Raw genomic sequence first — 13,801 nt, 5'->3', positions numbered from 1 at the left:
GTGGCTGAGCTTCCCATCTCTCCACCAGTGAAGCCCATCATGGTTGAGCTTTCCATCTCTCCACCAGTGAAGCCCATTGTGGTTGAGCTGCCCATCTCTCCACCAGTGAAGCCAATCATGGTTGAGCTTCCCATCTCTCCACCAGTGAAGCCCATCGTGGTTGAGCTTCCCATCTCTCCACCAGTGAAGCCAATCATGGTTGAGCTTCCCATCTCTCCACCAGTGAAGCCCATCATGGTTGAGCTTCCCATCTCTCCACCAGTGAAGCCCATCGTAGCTGAGCTGCCCATCTCTCCACTAGTGAAGCCCGTCATGTTTGAGCTTCCCATCTCTCCACCAGTGAAGCCCATCGTGGCTGAGCTGCCCATCTCTCCAATTATGAAGCATGTCATGTTTGAGCTGAAGGGTCTGCTGAAGCAACATAAAAAAAGACAAAAAGACATGGAAACTTCAGTTCCACAGACCAAAACTACTCCACCTCCTCCCTGCCTATCGGATTATTTCCCTCCACCACAGGGTTGCCAAAGGGCCCAGAATTGGTTCGATTCACCTCCACCACAGGGTTGCCAAAGGGCCCAGAATGTCTTCCATTCACCTCCACCACAGGGTTTCCAAAGGGCCAAGGATTTCTTAGATTCATCTCCACCACAGGGTTTCCCAAAGAGCCCAAAATGGAGTTAACCCATATTCAGTGAAAGCAGGTGATTATGCTTAGCTAGCTCACATTTCACACAACGGAGAGAGAGAGAGAGAGAGAGAGAGAGAGAGAGAGAGAGAGAGAGAGAGAGAGAGAGAGAGAGAGAGAGAGAGAGAGAGAGAGAGAGAGAGAGAGAGAGAGAGAGAGAGAGAGAGAGAGAGAGAGAAAGAGAGAGAGAGAATTTTCAGCTAGTCATATACCTTATATAACACTGATTTCCATTCGTAACAGGTGCTCCAATTAGCAAATATTCAGGTTATCCAGGTACAACTACCAAAGCTGGGCCTGGAATATCAGACACTGCCCTGGCTCACATTCTCAGACCTCTCTCACCGATGTGTGTGCCGGAAGGTAAGTGACCTTTTGGATAGTAAATATCCTCTCTACTCTTGTAACAAGCCTGATTGGGCTGGTGAGCAAAATAATGTCCACCATTGACTACTCTATATCCTAACAGGGTTCAGACTTCAATTAATGTTTTTTTTTCTCTAGCACAGGGTTTACATTTAGTTAACAATTGATTAAGACTCTCCTGAATTGTGTTCAGATGATGGTGAATCGGACTCTGTTGGGATCACATGTCCACCCCTGGGACTTCTACGTTTGTTGACTCTTCCCCTGGACATTTTAAGGCTTTTTTTAGGTACTACATGATTTTATCCAGCTCACCTTTTTGCCACAACAATCCAAATTAATCTATTTTAGTCAATGTAATTCTGAGGTTGATATAAGTGCACCTTTTCAACAGTAAACTATGTTTGTGGTAAGGGATGTCACTAATTTTCTCTTTCTCACATAGGCTATTTTGCCAGAAAAAAAGGATGCAGTGGAGCATAGCATATTTAGAAAAAATAAATAAACTCAAGCATCTTGTGCTTATAATACTTCTTATAAAATCCAATGAGACAAAGTTTGCTTATGCCTGTTATTTATTCATTGTAACTACAGTAGATGTTAAACCAGCACTCCCACACACTATCAGTCCATTGGATACCAAAGATACCAAAATTATGTGTGAATCCGTAGCCAGTTTAAATGTTTGTATTTCTGTGATATTGGTAGGTTTTTCTAAGAGGAATAAACCCACACAAATAACGTGATGGACATCCCATATCAAGATTACATTGCCCACATATGTCACGATCGTCTGACGAAGGAGCAGACCAATACGCAGCGCGTTGAGTGAACATGATGACTTTAATGATAAAGCACGTAAATACAAAACAAAAGACGATAGTGAAGTCCAACAGTGACTATGACTGAAACGGAACAAAAACCCACAAACCCAACAAGAAAACATACAGATTAAATATGGCTCCCAATCAGAGATAACGAGCCGACAGCTGACACTCGTTACCTCCGATTGGGAGTCTTAGACCAAACCTAGAAATGAACCCAACAGAAAGGCAAACCTAGAAATACACACAACAGAACTACCAACATCGAAATACACCCAAATACCCAACAAAACAAAATACACCCTGGCTCAAATATCAAAGTCCATGGAGCCAGAGTGTCACAGTACCCCCTAAAGGTGCGCACTCCGGGCGCACCAGCATACAGTCTAGGGGAGGGTCTGGGTGGGCGTCTGTCCATGGTGGCGGCTCTGGCCCAGGTCGTGGTCCCCACCCCACCTTAGTCACTATCCGCCTCCGTAGCCCCCTCCACATGACCACCCCCAACTAACCCCCCACTGGATTAAGGGGCGGCACCGGACTAAGGGGCAGCACCGGACTAAGGGGCAGCACCGGACTAAGGGACAGTACCTGACTAAGGGGCAGCACCGGCCTGAGGGGCAGCACCGGACTGAATGGCGGATCCTGGCTGGCTGGCTCTGGCGGATCCTGGCTGGACGGCTCTGGCGGATCCTGGCTGGACGGCTCTGGCGGATCCTGGCTGGCGGAAGGCTCTGGCTGATCCTGTCTGGCAGAAGGCTCTGGCTGATCCTGTCTGGCGGAAGGCTCTGGCTGATCCTGTCTGGCGGAAGGCTCTGGCTGATCCTGTCTGGCGGAAGGCTCTGGCTGATCCTGTCTGGCGGAAGGCTCTGGCTGATCCTGTCTGGCGGAAGGCTCTGGCTGATCCTGTCTGGCGGAAGGCTCTGGCTGATCCTGTCTGGCGGAAGGCTCTGGCTGATCCTGTCTGGCGGAAGGCTCTGGCTGCTCCTGTCTGGCGGAGAGCTCTAGCGGCTCCGGTCTGGCGGACGGCTCTGAAGGCTCATGGCAGACGGGCGGCTTTGCAGGCTCAGTACAGACGGGCAGTTCCTGCGGCGCTTGGCAGACGGACAGTTCAGACGGCGTTGGGCAGACGGGCAGTTCAGACGGCGTTGGGCAGACGGACAGTTCAGGCCCCGTTGGGCAGACGGCAGACTCTGGCCGTCTGAGGCGCATCGTAGGCCTGGTGCGTGGTGCCGGAACAGGAGGTACCGGGCTGAGGACACGCATCTCAGGGCTAGTGCGGAGAGAAGCAACAGGGCTTGCTGGACCCTGGGAACGCACATAACGCCTAGTGCGGAGAGCCGGAACAGGGCATGCTGGACCCTGGGGACTCACATAACGCCTAGTGCGGAGAGCCGGAACAGGGCATGCTGGACCCTGGGGACTCACATAACGCCTAGTGCGGGGAGCCGGAACAGGGCATGCTGGACCCTGGGGACTCACATAACGCCCTAGTGCGGAGAGCCGGAACAGGGCATGCTGGACCCTGGGGACTCACATAACGCCTAGTGCGGGGAGCCGGAACAGGGCATGCTGGACCCTGGGGACTCACATAACGCCTAGTGCGGAAAGCAGCAACAGGACGCACAGGACTCGGGGAACACACAGGAGGCTTGGTGCGTGGTGTATGCACTGGTGGTAAAGGGCTGGAGACACGCACCATAGAGCCAGTGCGTGGAGGAGACACAGGGCTCTGAAGACGCACTGGAAACCTGGTGCGTGGTGTAGGTACTGGTGGTACTGGGCTGGAGCGAGGAGGTGGTACCGGAAATACCGGACCGTGCAGGCGTACTGGCTCCCTTGAGCACTGAGCCTGCCCAACCTTCCCTGGGTTGATGCTCCCCGTCGCCCGACCAGTACGGGAGGTGTAATAACCCGCACCGGCCTATGTGGGCGAACCGGGAACACCATGCGCAAGGCTGGTGCCATGTACGCCGGCCCGAGGAGACGCACTGGTGACCAGCTGCGTGGGACCGGCTTCATGACATCCGGCTCAACACTCAATCTGGCCCGGCCGATACGTGGAGCTGGACTGTACCGAACCGGGCTATGCCTGCGTACAGGAGACACCATGCGCTCAACTGCGTAACACGGTGTCTGCCCGTACTCTCGCTCTCCACGGTCAGTCCAGGGAGTAGGCGCAGGTCTCCTACCTGACTTCGCCACACTCCCTCTTAGCCCCCCCCCAAGAAATTCTTGGGTAGTACCCACAGGCTTCCAGTCTTGCCTCCGTGCTGCCTCCTCATATCGCCGCCTCTCGGCTTTAGCTGCCTCCAGCTCTTCACGAGGACGGCGATATTCTCCCGGTTGTGCCCAAGGCCCCTTACCATCCAGAATCTCCTCCCATGTCCATGAATCCTTTATGGGTGGATATAAATCCTGTGTAGGTGGATCCTGTTGCCGCTTGACACGCCGCTTGGTCCTTTTATGGTGGGTTTTTCTGTCACGATCGTCTGACGAAGGAGCAGACCAATACGCAGCGCGTTGAGTGAACATGATGACTTTAATGATAAAGCACGTAAATACAAAACAAAAGACGATAGTGAAGTCCAACAGTGACTATGACTGAAACGGAACAAAAACCCACAAACCCAACAAGAAAACATACAGATTAAATATGGCTCCCAATCAGAGATAACGAGCCGACAGCTGACACTCGTTACCTCCGATTGGGAGTCTTAGACCAAACCTAGAAATGAACCCAACAGAAAGGCAAACCTAGAAATACACACAACAGAACTACCAACATCGAAATACACCCAAATACCCAACAAAACAAAATACACCCTGGCTCAAATATCAAAGTCCATGGAGCCAGAGTGTCACAACATAATTGATGTCCTGCTTTTCCCACCATTGCATGTGAAAACATAATTTCTCTATCTCAGACACGAAAAGAGTGATTCAACCTAACACTATCAGAGTCCCATTGTTGATAGACTAACACGTGGAGGACGTGAGCTGATGCTGGCTGCTGGCACAATGTCAGATCCAGACATATCCCTTAGGAGGTGGGTGGACTTGAGCTATCATTTCATCAGCAACAGGCCTGGCTATCTCCAAGACAGATTCAATCACATGTTATCACTTTAGCTATCTGGATTATCTCGCTAATCTCGAAATCCAAAATGATATAGTAACAGGTCACTGAAAACGTACACATAAAGAGATTAGTGGTCATCAAAGTATGTAGGTTTGCATTAGAGTAATTTCAAGTCCAGATCAAACAGTTCCTCAAAGAGAAGGACAACATGACATGGTTGACCCACATCAGAGTAACTGCATAACTCAAGGCGATGTAGAGTTTCTGAGTGGCCAAAGACATGGCAAGCTGTTGTGTTTGAAAAGGAAAGGAATCTCCGGTACACTGGTTCTCGTATGATCCACAATGTGTATAATAGATCTCAAAACTCCCCTCTGTTTTCTATATATAGCATCCATTACATTTCAATCAATCAAAGAAATACACCAAACCACTCACATAAGAATACAAGTAAAATGTATGAGCTTTTATCTGAGGATCAATTGTATATTAAGTTGGACCTGTTTCATTTAGCACAAGTGAAACCAAACTCTTATCTGTGCTCCATCCAGTTCAGTAGAAACACATTTGTTTCCATCAACAAAGGATAAATGCTTACTGCCTCATTACTCACATGGCTGCTGATGTGACCTTTCCCAGGGATTTGTACAATACACCTTTGGGCGATAACAAAACAAGGGAAAGAGGACGGGATGGTGCACCACTATCCATGCTATGGAGGTCATTGCAATGAACTGCTGCCCTGTGATACAGTCATTAGGTACAATGTCCCTAATCACACAACTCGTCAGGAGGATGCTATGTTTTCAGATGCCAATGGAGGTAGAGGACTCAATCAAACGTCACATAGCCCAGCATATCCAACCTTAGTTAGGAACATGCAGAATATTTAAAAAAAAAAATATTTCACCTTTATTTGACCTGGTAAGCCAGTTGAGAACAAGTTCTCATTTACAACTGCGAACTGGCCAAGATAAAGCAAAGCAGTGCGATAAAAACAACAACACAGAGTTACATATGGGGTAAAACAAAACATAAAGTCAAAAATACAACAGAAAATATATATACAGTGTGTGCAAATGTAGCAAGTTATGGAGGTAAGGCAATAAATAGGCTATAGTGCAAAATAATTACAATTAGTATTAACACTGGAATGATATATGTGCAAGAGATGATGTGCAAATAGAGATACTGGGGTGCAAATTAGCAAAATAAATAACAATATGGGGATGAGGTAGTTGGGTGGGCTAATTTCAGATGGGCTGTGTACAGGTGCAGTGATCGGTAAGGTGCTCTGACAACTGATGCTTAAAGTTAGTGAGAGTCTCCAGCTTCAGAGATTTTTGCAATTCGTTCCAGTCATTGGCAGCAGAGAACTGGAAGGAATGGCGGCCAAAGGAGGTGTTGGCTTTGGGGATGACCAGTGAGATATACCTGCTGGAGCGCATACTACGGGTGGGTGTTGCTATGGTGACCAATGAGCTAAGATAAGGCGGGGATTTGCCTAGCAGTGATTTATAGATGATCTGGACCCAGTGGGTTTGGCGACGAATATGTAGTGAGGACCAGCCAACAAGAGCGTACAGGTCACAGTGGGGGGTAGTATATGGGGCTTTGGTGCCAAAATGGATGGCACTGTGATAGACTACATCCAATTTGCTGAGTAGAGTGTTGGAGGCTATTTTGTAAATTACATCGCCGAAGTCAAGGATCGGTAGGATAGTCAGTTTTACGAGGGCATGTTTGGCAGCATGAGTGAAGGAGGCTTTGTTGCGAAATAGGAAGCGATTCTAGATTTAACTTTGGATTGGAGATTCTTAATGTGAGTCTGGAAGGAGAGTTTACAGTCTAACCAGACTCTAGGTCAGACCCGTCGAGAGTAGTGATTCTAGTCGGGTGGGCGGGTGCCAGCAGCGTTCGATTGAAGAGTATGCATTTAGTTTTACTAGTGTTTAAGAGCAGTTGGAGGCTACCTAAGGAGTGTTGTATGGCATTGAAGCTCATTTAGAGGTTTGTTAACACAGTGTCCAATGAAGGGCCAGATGTATACAAAATGGTGTCGTCTGCGTAGAGGTGGAACTGAGAGTCACCAGCAGCAAGAGCGACATCATTGATATACACGGAGAAAAGAGTCGGCCCAAGAATTGAACCCTGTGGCACCCCCATAGAGACTGCCATAGGTCCAGACAACAGGCCCTCCGATTTGACACATTGAACTATATCTGAGAAGTAGTTGGTGAATAATAATAACTGGTACAATGCAATACATTTCTTGAAATTATGTGATTCAAATGAGCAATGCCCATTGAAATATCATCAGCAAAATTTCAGCAAAATTAAAGATCGAATCCCAGCTAAACACAGCATTTGACATTGATCTGCGCCACTCTCTGTGTATGTGTCCGATTTTGAAGCACCAAAGTGTTCCATTGTCTACACATTGAACATGCGTTGCTACTGCTGGCTATAAATGTCTGCTCCCAGGCTCCAACTCTAGCCTGACCCAGTTCTCCAGCCCAGTCTGCGTTATCTGATGCAGTAAGACTGGACTCACAGAGTCATGGTCCCCTGGGCTGCATTAGTGCCCACTGCCCAGCTCATAATGAAAAGATTTGGGCAGTGGTTGACATGGTGCCAGTGGATGACGTGGAGGAAGGTTTTTAGACTTGGCTGGATTTCTGTTGACCTTTGACCCTAGAGGTCACAGAGTGACCGGTAGTCCCTTGTTCTGTTACAAATCAAATCTTTACATTAAAAACTTAAAACATGTTGTAGAAGATAAATAACTTAACACCTCACTACAAGCAAACTGAATGTGACAATGGTTATCTGCTGCTGGTAGGCAAATGCATTATTCTCCCCAATTGGTAGTTACAGTCTTGTCCCATCGCTGCAACTCCCGTACGGACTCGAGAGAGAGGCGAAGGTCCATTGCCACACATCCTCCGAAACACGACCCCGCCAAGCCGCTCTGCTTCTTGACACACTGCTCACTTAACCCGGAAGCCAGCCGCACCAATGTGTCGGCGGGAAACACCGTACAACTGGCGACCGATGTCAGCGTGCATGCGCCCAGCCCGCCGCAAGGAGTTGCTAGAGCACAACGGGACAAGGACATCCCGGCCGACCAAACCCTCCCCTAACCAGGATGACGCTGAGCCAATTGTGCGCCACCTCATGGGTCTCCCGGTCGCAGCCAACTGCGACACAGCCTGGGATCGAACCCAGGTCTGTAGTGACACCTCTAGCACTGCGATGCAGTGCCTTAGACCACTGCGCCACTCAGGAGGCCAGCAAATGCATTCACATTGAATGCTGCACAGACACAATTGTCTATTGATAGACATGTGACACTGTTAGTGACCTTTTGTTTTTTTCAGCGCAGGACAGGATGCCCCAGGAGGAGATGAAGAAGCCTCTAATATGGGGTGGTGCCAGCCCCAGCCCCAGACACCTCAAAACCTCAATTTCCGATCCAGGTACCCCCTTGGTTGGCATCCTGGGCACAGGTGACTTCTCCCGCTCCTTAGCCACCGGGCTGGTAGCTTCCGGGTACCGGGTGGTGGTGGGCAGCCGCAACCCCAAGCGCTGTGCCTCCCTCTTTCCCGAGGAGGCTGAGGTGACCACCCAGCACCAGGCTGCCACCCAGGCCGACCTGGTGTTCGTGGCCCTCTTCCCCGAGCACTACTCCACCCTGGCTGGGCTGAGGGAGCCGCTAGTGGGGAAGATTCTGGTGGATGTTAGTAACGGTACTAAGATCAACAGGGATAAGCAGTCCTACGCGGAGCAGCTGGCCGATATCTTCCCAGAGAGCAGTGTGGTGAAGGGCTTCAATGTGATCTCGGCCTGGAGCCTGCAGACGGGGCCACGGGACGGCAGCAGACAGGTAAGGCCTAAGTCCTCTGAACACACAACAGTGCCAGAGAAGAGACATACAGACAGACATTACTACTCTGAATGACATTTGGACGTACAGTTTTTATATATTTTTTTGCTCTAAACCGGACAATGTCTGCAGTTTATGTAATGTTAGATGTTTCACACATTCTCATCTTGCAACCATATTCTCACAGGTGTTGGTCATACGATGTCACTGTAGCTAAACGATGTGATGTAGGGTAGGCTATTGGTGAAGTATAGTGTCTCTTCAGTTGGGTTCTCCTTGGTGAAGATTCCCTTCCCTTAGCTGACACTCTTCTCTTTACTATCCAGGTGCTGATTTGCAGTGACAGCAGTAGGGCCAAGAGCGCTGTACTCCAGATCTGCCGCAGTCTAGGCTTCATCCCTGTTGACATGGGCCGCCTCTCCTCTGCCCAGGAGATAGAGAACACCCCCCTGTACCTCTTCCCTTCGTGGCGTCTCCCTTGTCTCTCCACCCTCTGCCTTTTCCTCTTCTTCTACGCCTACAACTTCCTACGTGACGTCATCCACCCTTACGCCACGGCGGGGAAGAGCGCATTCTACAAAATGCCGGTGGAGGTGGTAAACGTGACTCTCCCCTCGGTGGCCTTGGTGACCCTGGCTCTGGTCTACCTGCCGGGCCTCGTGGCTGCCTTCCTGCAGCTGTCGTGGGGCACCAAGTACAGGCGCTTCCCCAACTGGTTGGATCGCTGGCTGCAGCTTCGGAAGCAGTTGGGCCTCTGTGCCTTCCTCTGCGCAGCCCTGCATGCCGTCTATAGCCTGTGTTTGCCCATGCGCAGGTCTGCACGCTACAGTCTGCTCAATGCTGCCTTCAAACAGGTGAGAAAGCGTCATCAAACTATTTATGAATAGTGTAGCCTACATACTATAAATGAATTAGTATTGAAGTATAAATGTATGGGTCTAAACATAAGCATTAAAAACATTTCTACTCATCAGCATTTATAACGTTTTCAATATGGTAAAACATTTGTAATGGATTATGCATATTATAGTGTAACCACCTGACCTCACAGTAAGCAACAATGTGTGTTTGCTGTGCAGGTGAAGGCAGGCCAGGAGGACTCGTGGGTAGAGGAGAAGGTGTGAAGGATGGAGCTGTATCTGTCTATAGGCATCCTGGCCCTGGGCCTGCTCTCTCTGCTGGCTATCTCCTCACTGCCCACCGTGGGCAAATCTCTCAACTGGAGGGAGTTCAGCTTCGTACAGGTCAGCACATTTGCACACACACACCTTTTCTGTGTACATGAGCAGTAAGTCAATGGAGCAGTCGAAGACTGGCAAAACCCATTAACATTGTAGCCTACTGTAGAAAGACAACCTCTGAGCTATGCGTGTCAACTCTTCTTCTCGCATGCCTCGGAATTCATAAAGGGGGAACTTTACTATAATGGTTCCATTTTCCAGGGATTTGTCCTTCTTTGGAGCTTTTAGAACTTCCCCTTCATATGTATGTTAAGCTGATCCAGTCGGCGCCAGATTAGTCACATGCTGCTAGTCCCTGTGATAAAAGGCCTGGGTTCTGCTTGGCCTGTCAGAATGGCCTGTCTGCCAACAGCCCGGAGCCGCAGTAAAACATTTGAGCATTATTCTCCATCAAGATTACAGTCTTGCAGTCCCTTAAGCTTGCAGCCAGCCAGACATAATGTAGTGAGTTCAGTCCTGCTGATTCATAGTGCGGACGACAGACGGACATGGCTTTAAGTGAGTTAGGCTGGTATTAGGAACTGTTAACTTGCCCAGACTTTCTTAACAGAGCCTTGTATAATTATTGGTAAAATGAGATGCATTAAGTATAAAAGTAATAAACATGTATACTGAACAAAAGTATAAATGCAACAATCTCAACGATTTTACTGAGTTACAGTTCTTATAAGGAAAATAGTCAATTTAAATAAATAAATTAGGCCCTAATCTATGGATTTCACATGACTGGGCAGCAGTGCAGCCATGGGTGGGCCCTGGAGGGAATAGGCTCACCCAATGGGAAGCCAGGCCCAGCCAATCAGAATGAGTTTTTCCCCACAAAAGGGCTTTATTACGGACAGAAATACTCCTCAGCATACCCCCCCACCCTCCCTCTGACGATCCCGCAGGTGAAGAAGCCGGATGTGGAGGTCCTGGGCTGGTGTGGTTACATGTGGTCTGCGGTTGTGAGGCCAGTTGGATGTACTGCCAAATTCTGTAAAATTTTATTGGAGGCAGCTTATGGTAGAGAAATGAACATTCAATTCTCTGGCAACAGCTCTGGTGGACATTCCTGCAGTCAGCATGCCAATTGTACACTCCCTCAAAACTTGAGACATCTCTGGCATTGTGTTGTGACAAAACTGCACATTTTAAAGTGACCTTTTATTGTTCTCAGCACAACGTGAACCTGTGTGATGATCATGCTGTTTAATCAGCTTCTTGATATGCCACACCTGTCAAGTGGATGGATTATCTTGGCAAAGGAGAAATGCTCACTAACAGGGATGTAAACAAATTTGTGCACAAAATGTAAGAAAAATAAGCTTTTTGTGCTTGTGGAACATTTCTGGGATTTTTTATTTCAGCTCATGAAACATGGGACCAACACTTTACATGTTGCGTTTATATTTTTGTTCAGTATACTTAGGGATGGGGATGAAATGGGTGAGTCACGACAGTGAACCTTCCCGCCTGTCAAGGGTAATTATAATTCAGCTGCTCTCTGTAGTGCCCTGTACTGTGCTAATAATTAGAGGGAACACACACACAGACACACACACGCGCTGACTACAGGGGCTCATTAAGGACAAATGTTGAGCTTGTAGGTCATACTGTCCCCTTGGGCCTCTTTACTACACTCGTGAGCTAATATACTGCACATATAATATACCACTCAAGTCACCACTTCCTTTCACCTCACTAAGATGTTGAGTTATTAGGTTATGTAGAAGGTTCAAAGGTCAACAGCCAGATCCCCGGTGTTCTGTACATCTGGGTAGGCCAACCTCGTTTGCATTTACAGTCTTTCATAAAGGGGTTTGATTGGGTATGGATGGAGTATTGGGGGATTTATAAGTTCAGAAGTGTATTTTTTAAAACGTTCAATATAAAATGGGCCATCACCATCGGATCTCACGACCTGACATTGTATTGAATAAAAAAAACTGGATTTCAAACCAAATTAACTTATAGTGAGTACATCTGAAGCCGGCTATCACCCAGATTCAGTTCAATTCAAATACGTTTTCTCCCCTCCAGTCCAGACTTGGCTACACCGCCCTGGTGATGGCCACCCTCCACACGCTGACCTACGGCTGGGACCGGGGCTTGGACCCGGAGCAGTATCGCTTCTACCACCTTCCTGCTGGTGCTGGCCCTGCCGCTGGCTGTGCTGCTGGGGAGGCTGGCTCTGTCCCTGCCGTGTGTGGCTCTCCGGCTGAGTCGTATCAGGAGGGGTTGGGAGAAGAGCCGAGCCGAGCCATCCGCTTCACACTGCCTGAGGACGAGTGTAACGGGCCATCACAGGATGACATCAGTAATGTTTGAGAGAGATGCTTGGTTTAGTCTTACATGCAGGGTTGAATGAAGGAAGCATGGAAGACACACACACACACAGGCAAGTGGCGATGGGAGAGAAGTACTGACCGTGTCATTATAAGGGATGGAATATCACCAACAGTAGCCTTATGCATCAAAAACAATTTAGGGATTTCAATGGCCTTTGTTTTACTAGTGAACATGCTACTTGTTTGGATGCCATTTCATCTATAGCACTACTGTTTACCTTGGTATATTTATCAAGAGAAATGAACTATGGTTGTATTGCTCACTAAGCCTCCGGCACATGTACAGTTATGCATTTCGGAAATGGCTATTATAGTGCTGCTTTTAAATTTGCTGCCGCTACTCCCTTTAACTAAACTGGAAACCAGACATTGTCATTGTCTTCCTACTAGTCTCTTAGCCAGTCAAATACTGGGCATCCAATGCTATCACACAAATCAAAATAAAATACATTGTACTTGTAGTAGCCTCTGTCTCAGGCTTTCACTTCAATGTGAGCGAAGCCTGGGCATCCGAGGCTGTACTTGTAGTACTGTTAGATGCCTCAGCTCTGTCCTGCTCGCGGCTGAATCTGGCTCAGCTGTCTGATTTGCCTGCCCTGACGCTAAGGTCAGTCAGAGCCAAAATGTTGCAACTCACAACAATGTCATCGGTTGTTTGGGGGTGTCATGCCTGCTTCTGCTGTGTAATCGCTTCTTACTGCTCGGAGATGTGTTTAGAAAATAGACCTTTATATTTTCTGCCTTAGATTATTGTTGCACTGTTTTTACGCGTCAATGAATGCACTATAATGTTTAGACTTTACCTGGTCAGAGTCTTTCAAAGATCAAATGTGTGTCAAAGATTGGAGAAATGTACTATCAAGTCCCAAATTGTTGCTGGCACCAAACCCAGTCGAGGATGGCTCATGTTTTGTTTCTGTGTTGAAGTTACACTGTGATATAGGTATAATTTAAATATGACATTGTATAAAATGTACTAATTTTATTGAATGATCAAACAAACCTGCTGTCATGGTGACTCAATGGTACATCTGAAATTGTAAGAGCTATTTTATATTCTCTGACTGTTAAATTTTTTCTTGCGTCACTTGTGGTTCTGTTAAATGTACGAATTTCCATTGGTTTATCCACAAAATGAAATCAAAGACATGTATATTTTGATAGTGCTTATTTTCAGAATAAACACAGTATTTTCCACAACTTACCAATTCATTGTTATGTAGAAGTTCATGAATGTATTTTTATTGTCTCACTCCTTACTGACCTGGAGAGAGACTGTGGACACATGCTGTCCTCTTGTGGTAGCTATAGGCTAATGCATTTGTCACCTCTCATTTCATTGCTTTCCAATGGAATTTGAGATGTCACCACCACCTACTCAAGGGTTAAA

The 13,801-nt window shown here is 47.7% G+C and overlaps 1 long non-coding RNA gene and 1 pseudogene across 1 annotated transcript; both read left to right on the top strand.

Moving 5' to 3' along the window:
* The first annotated feature begins 657 nt into the window (after nt 1-657).
* LOC123488891 lies at nt 658-1,663 on the top strand. The gene is made up of 3 exons (XR_006660326.1): nt 658-701; nt 929-1,340; nt 1,497-1,663. It is a non-coding gene; the product is annotated as an uncharacterized LOC123488891 (long non-coding RNA).
* A 6,636-nt stretch (nt 1,664-8,299) lies between these two features.
* On the top strand, nt 8,300-13,615 carry LOC121564853 (annotated as a pseudogene).
* The last annotated feature ends 186 nt before the right edge of the window (nt 13,616-13,801 follow it).

Source organism: Coregonus clupeaformis, unplaced genomic scaffold, assembly GCF_020615455.1.
Source record: "Coregonus clupeaformis isolate EN_2021a unplaced genomic scaffold, ASM2061545v1 scaf2548, whole genome shotgun sequence".
NCBI lineage: Eukaryota > Metazoa > Chordata > Actinopteri > Salmoniformes > Salmonidae > Coregonus > Coregonus clupeaformis.
This window is presented reverse-complemented; position numbering and strand designations above follow the sequence as displayed.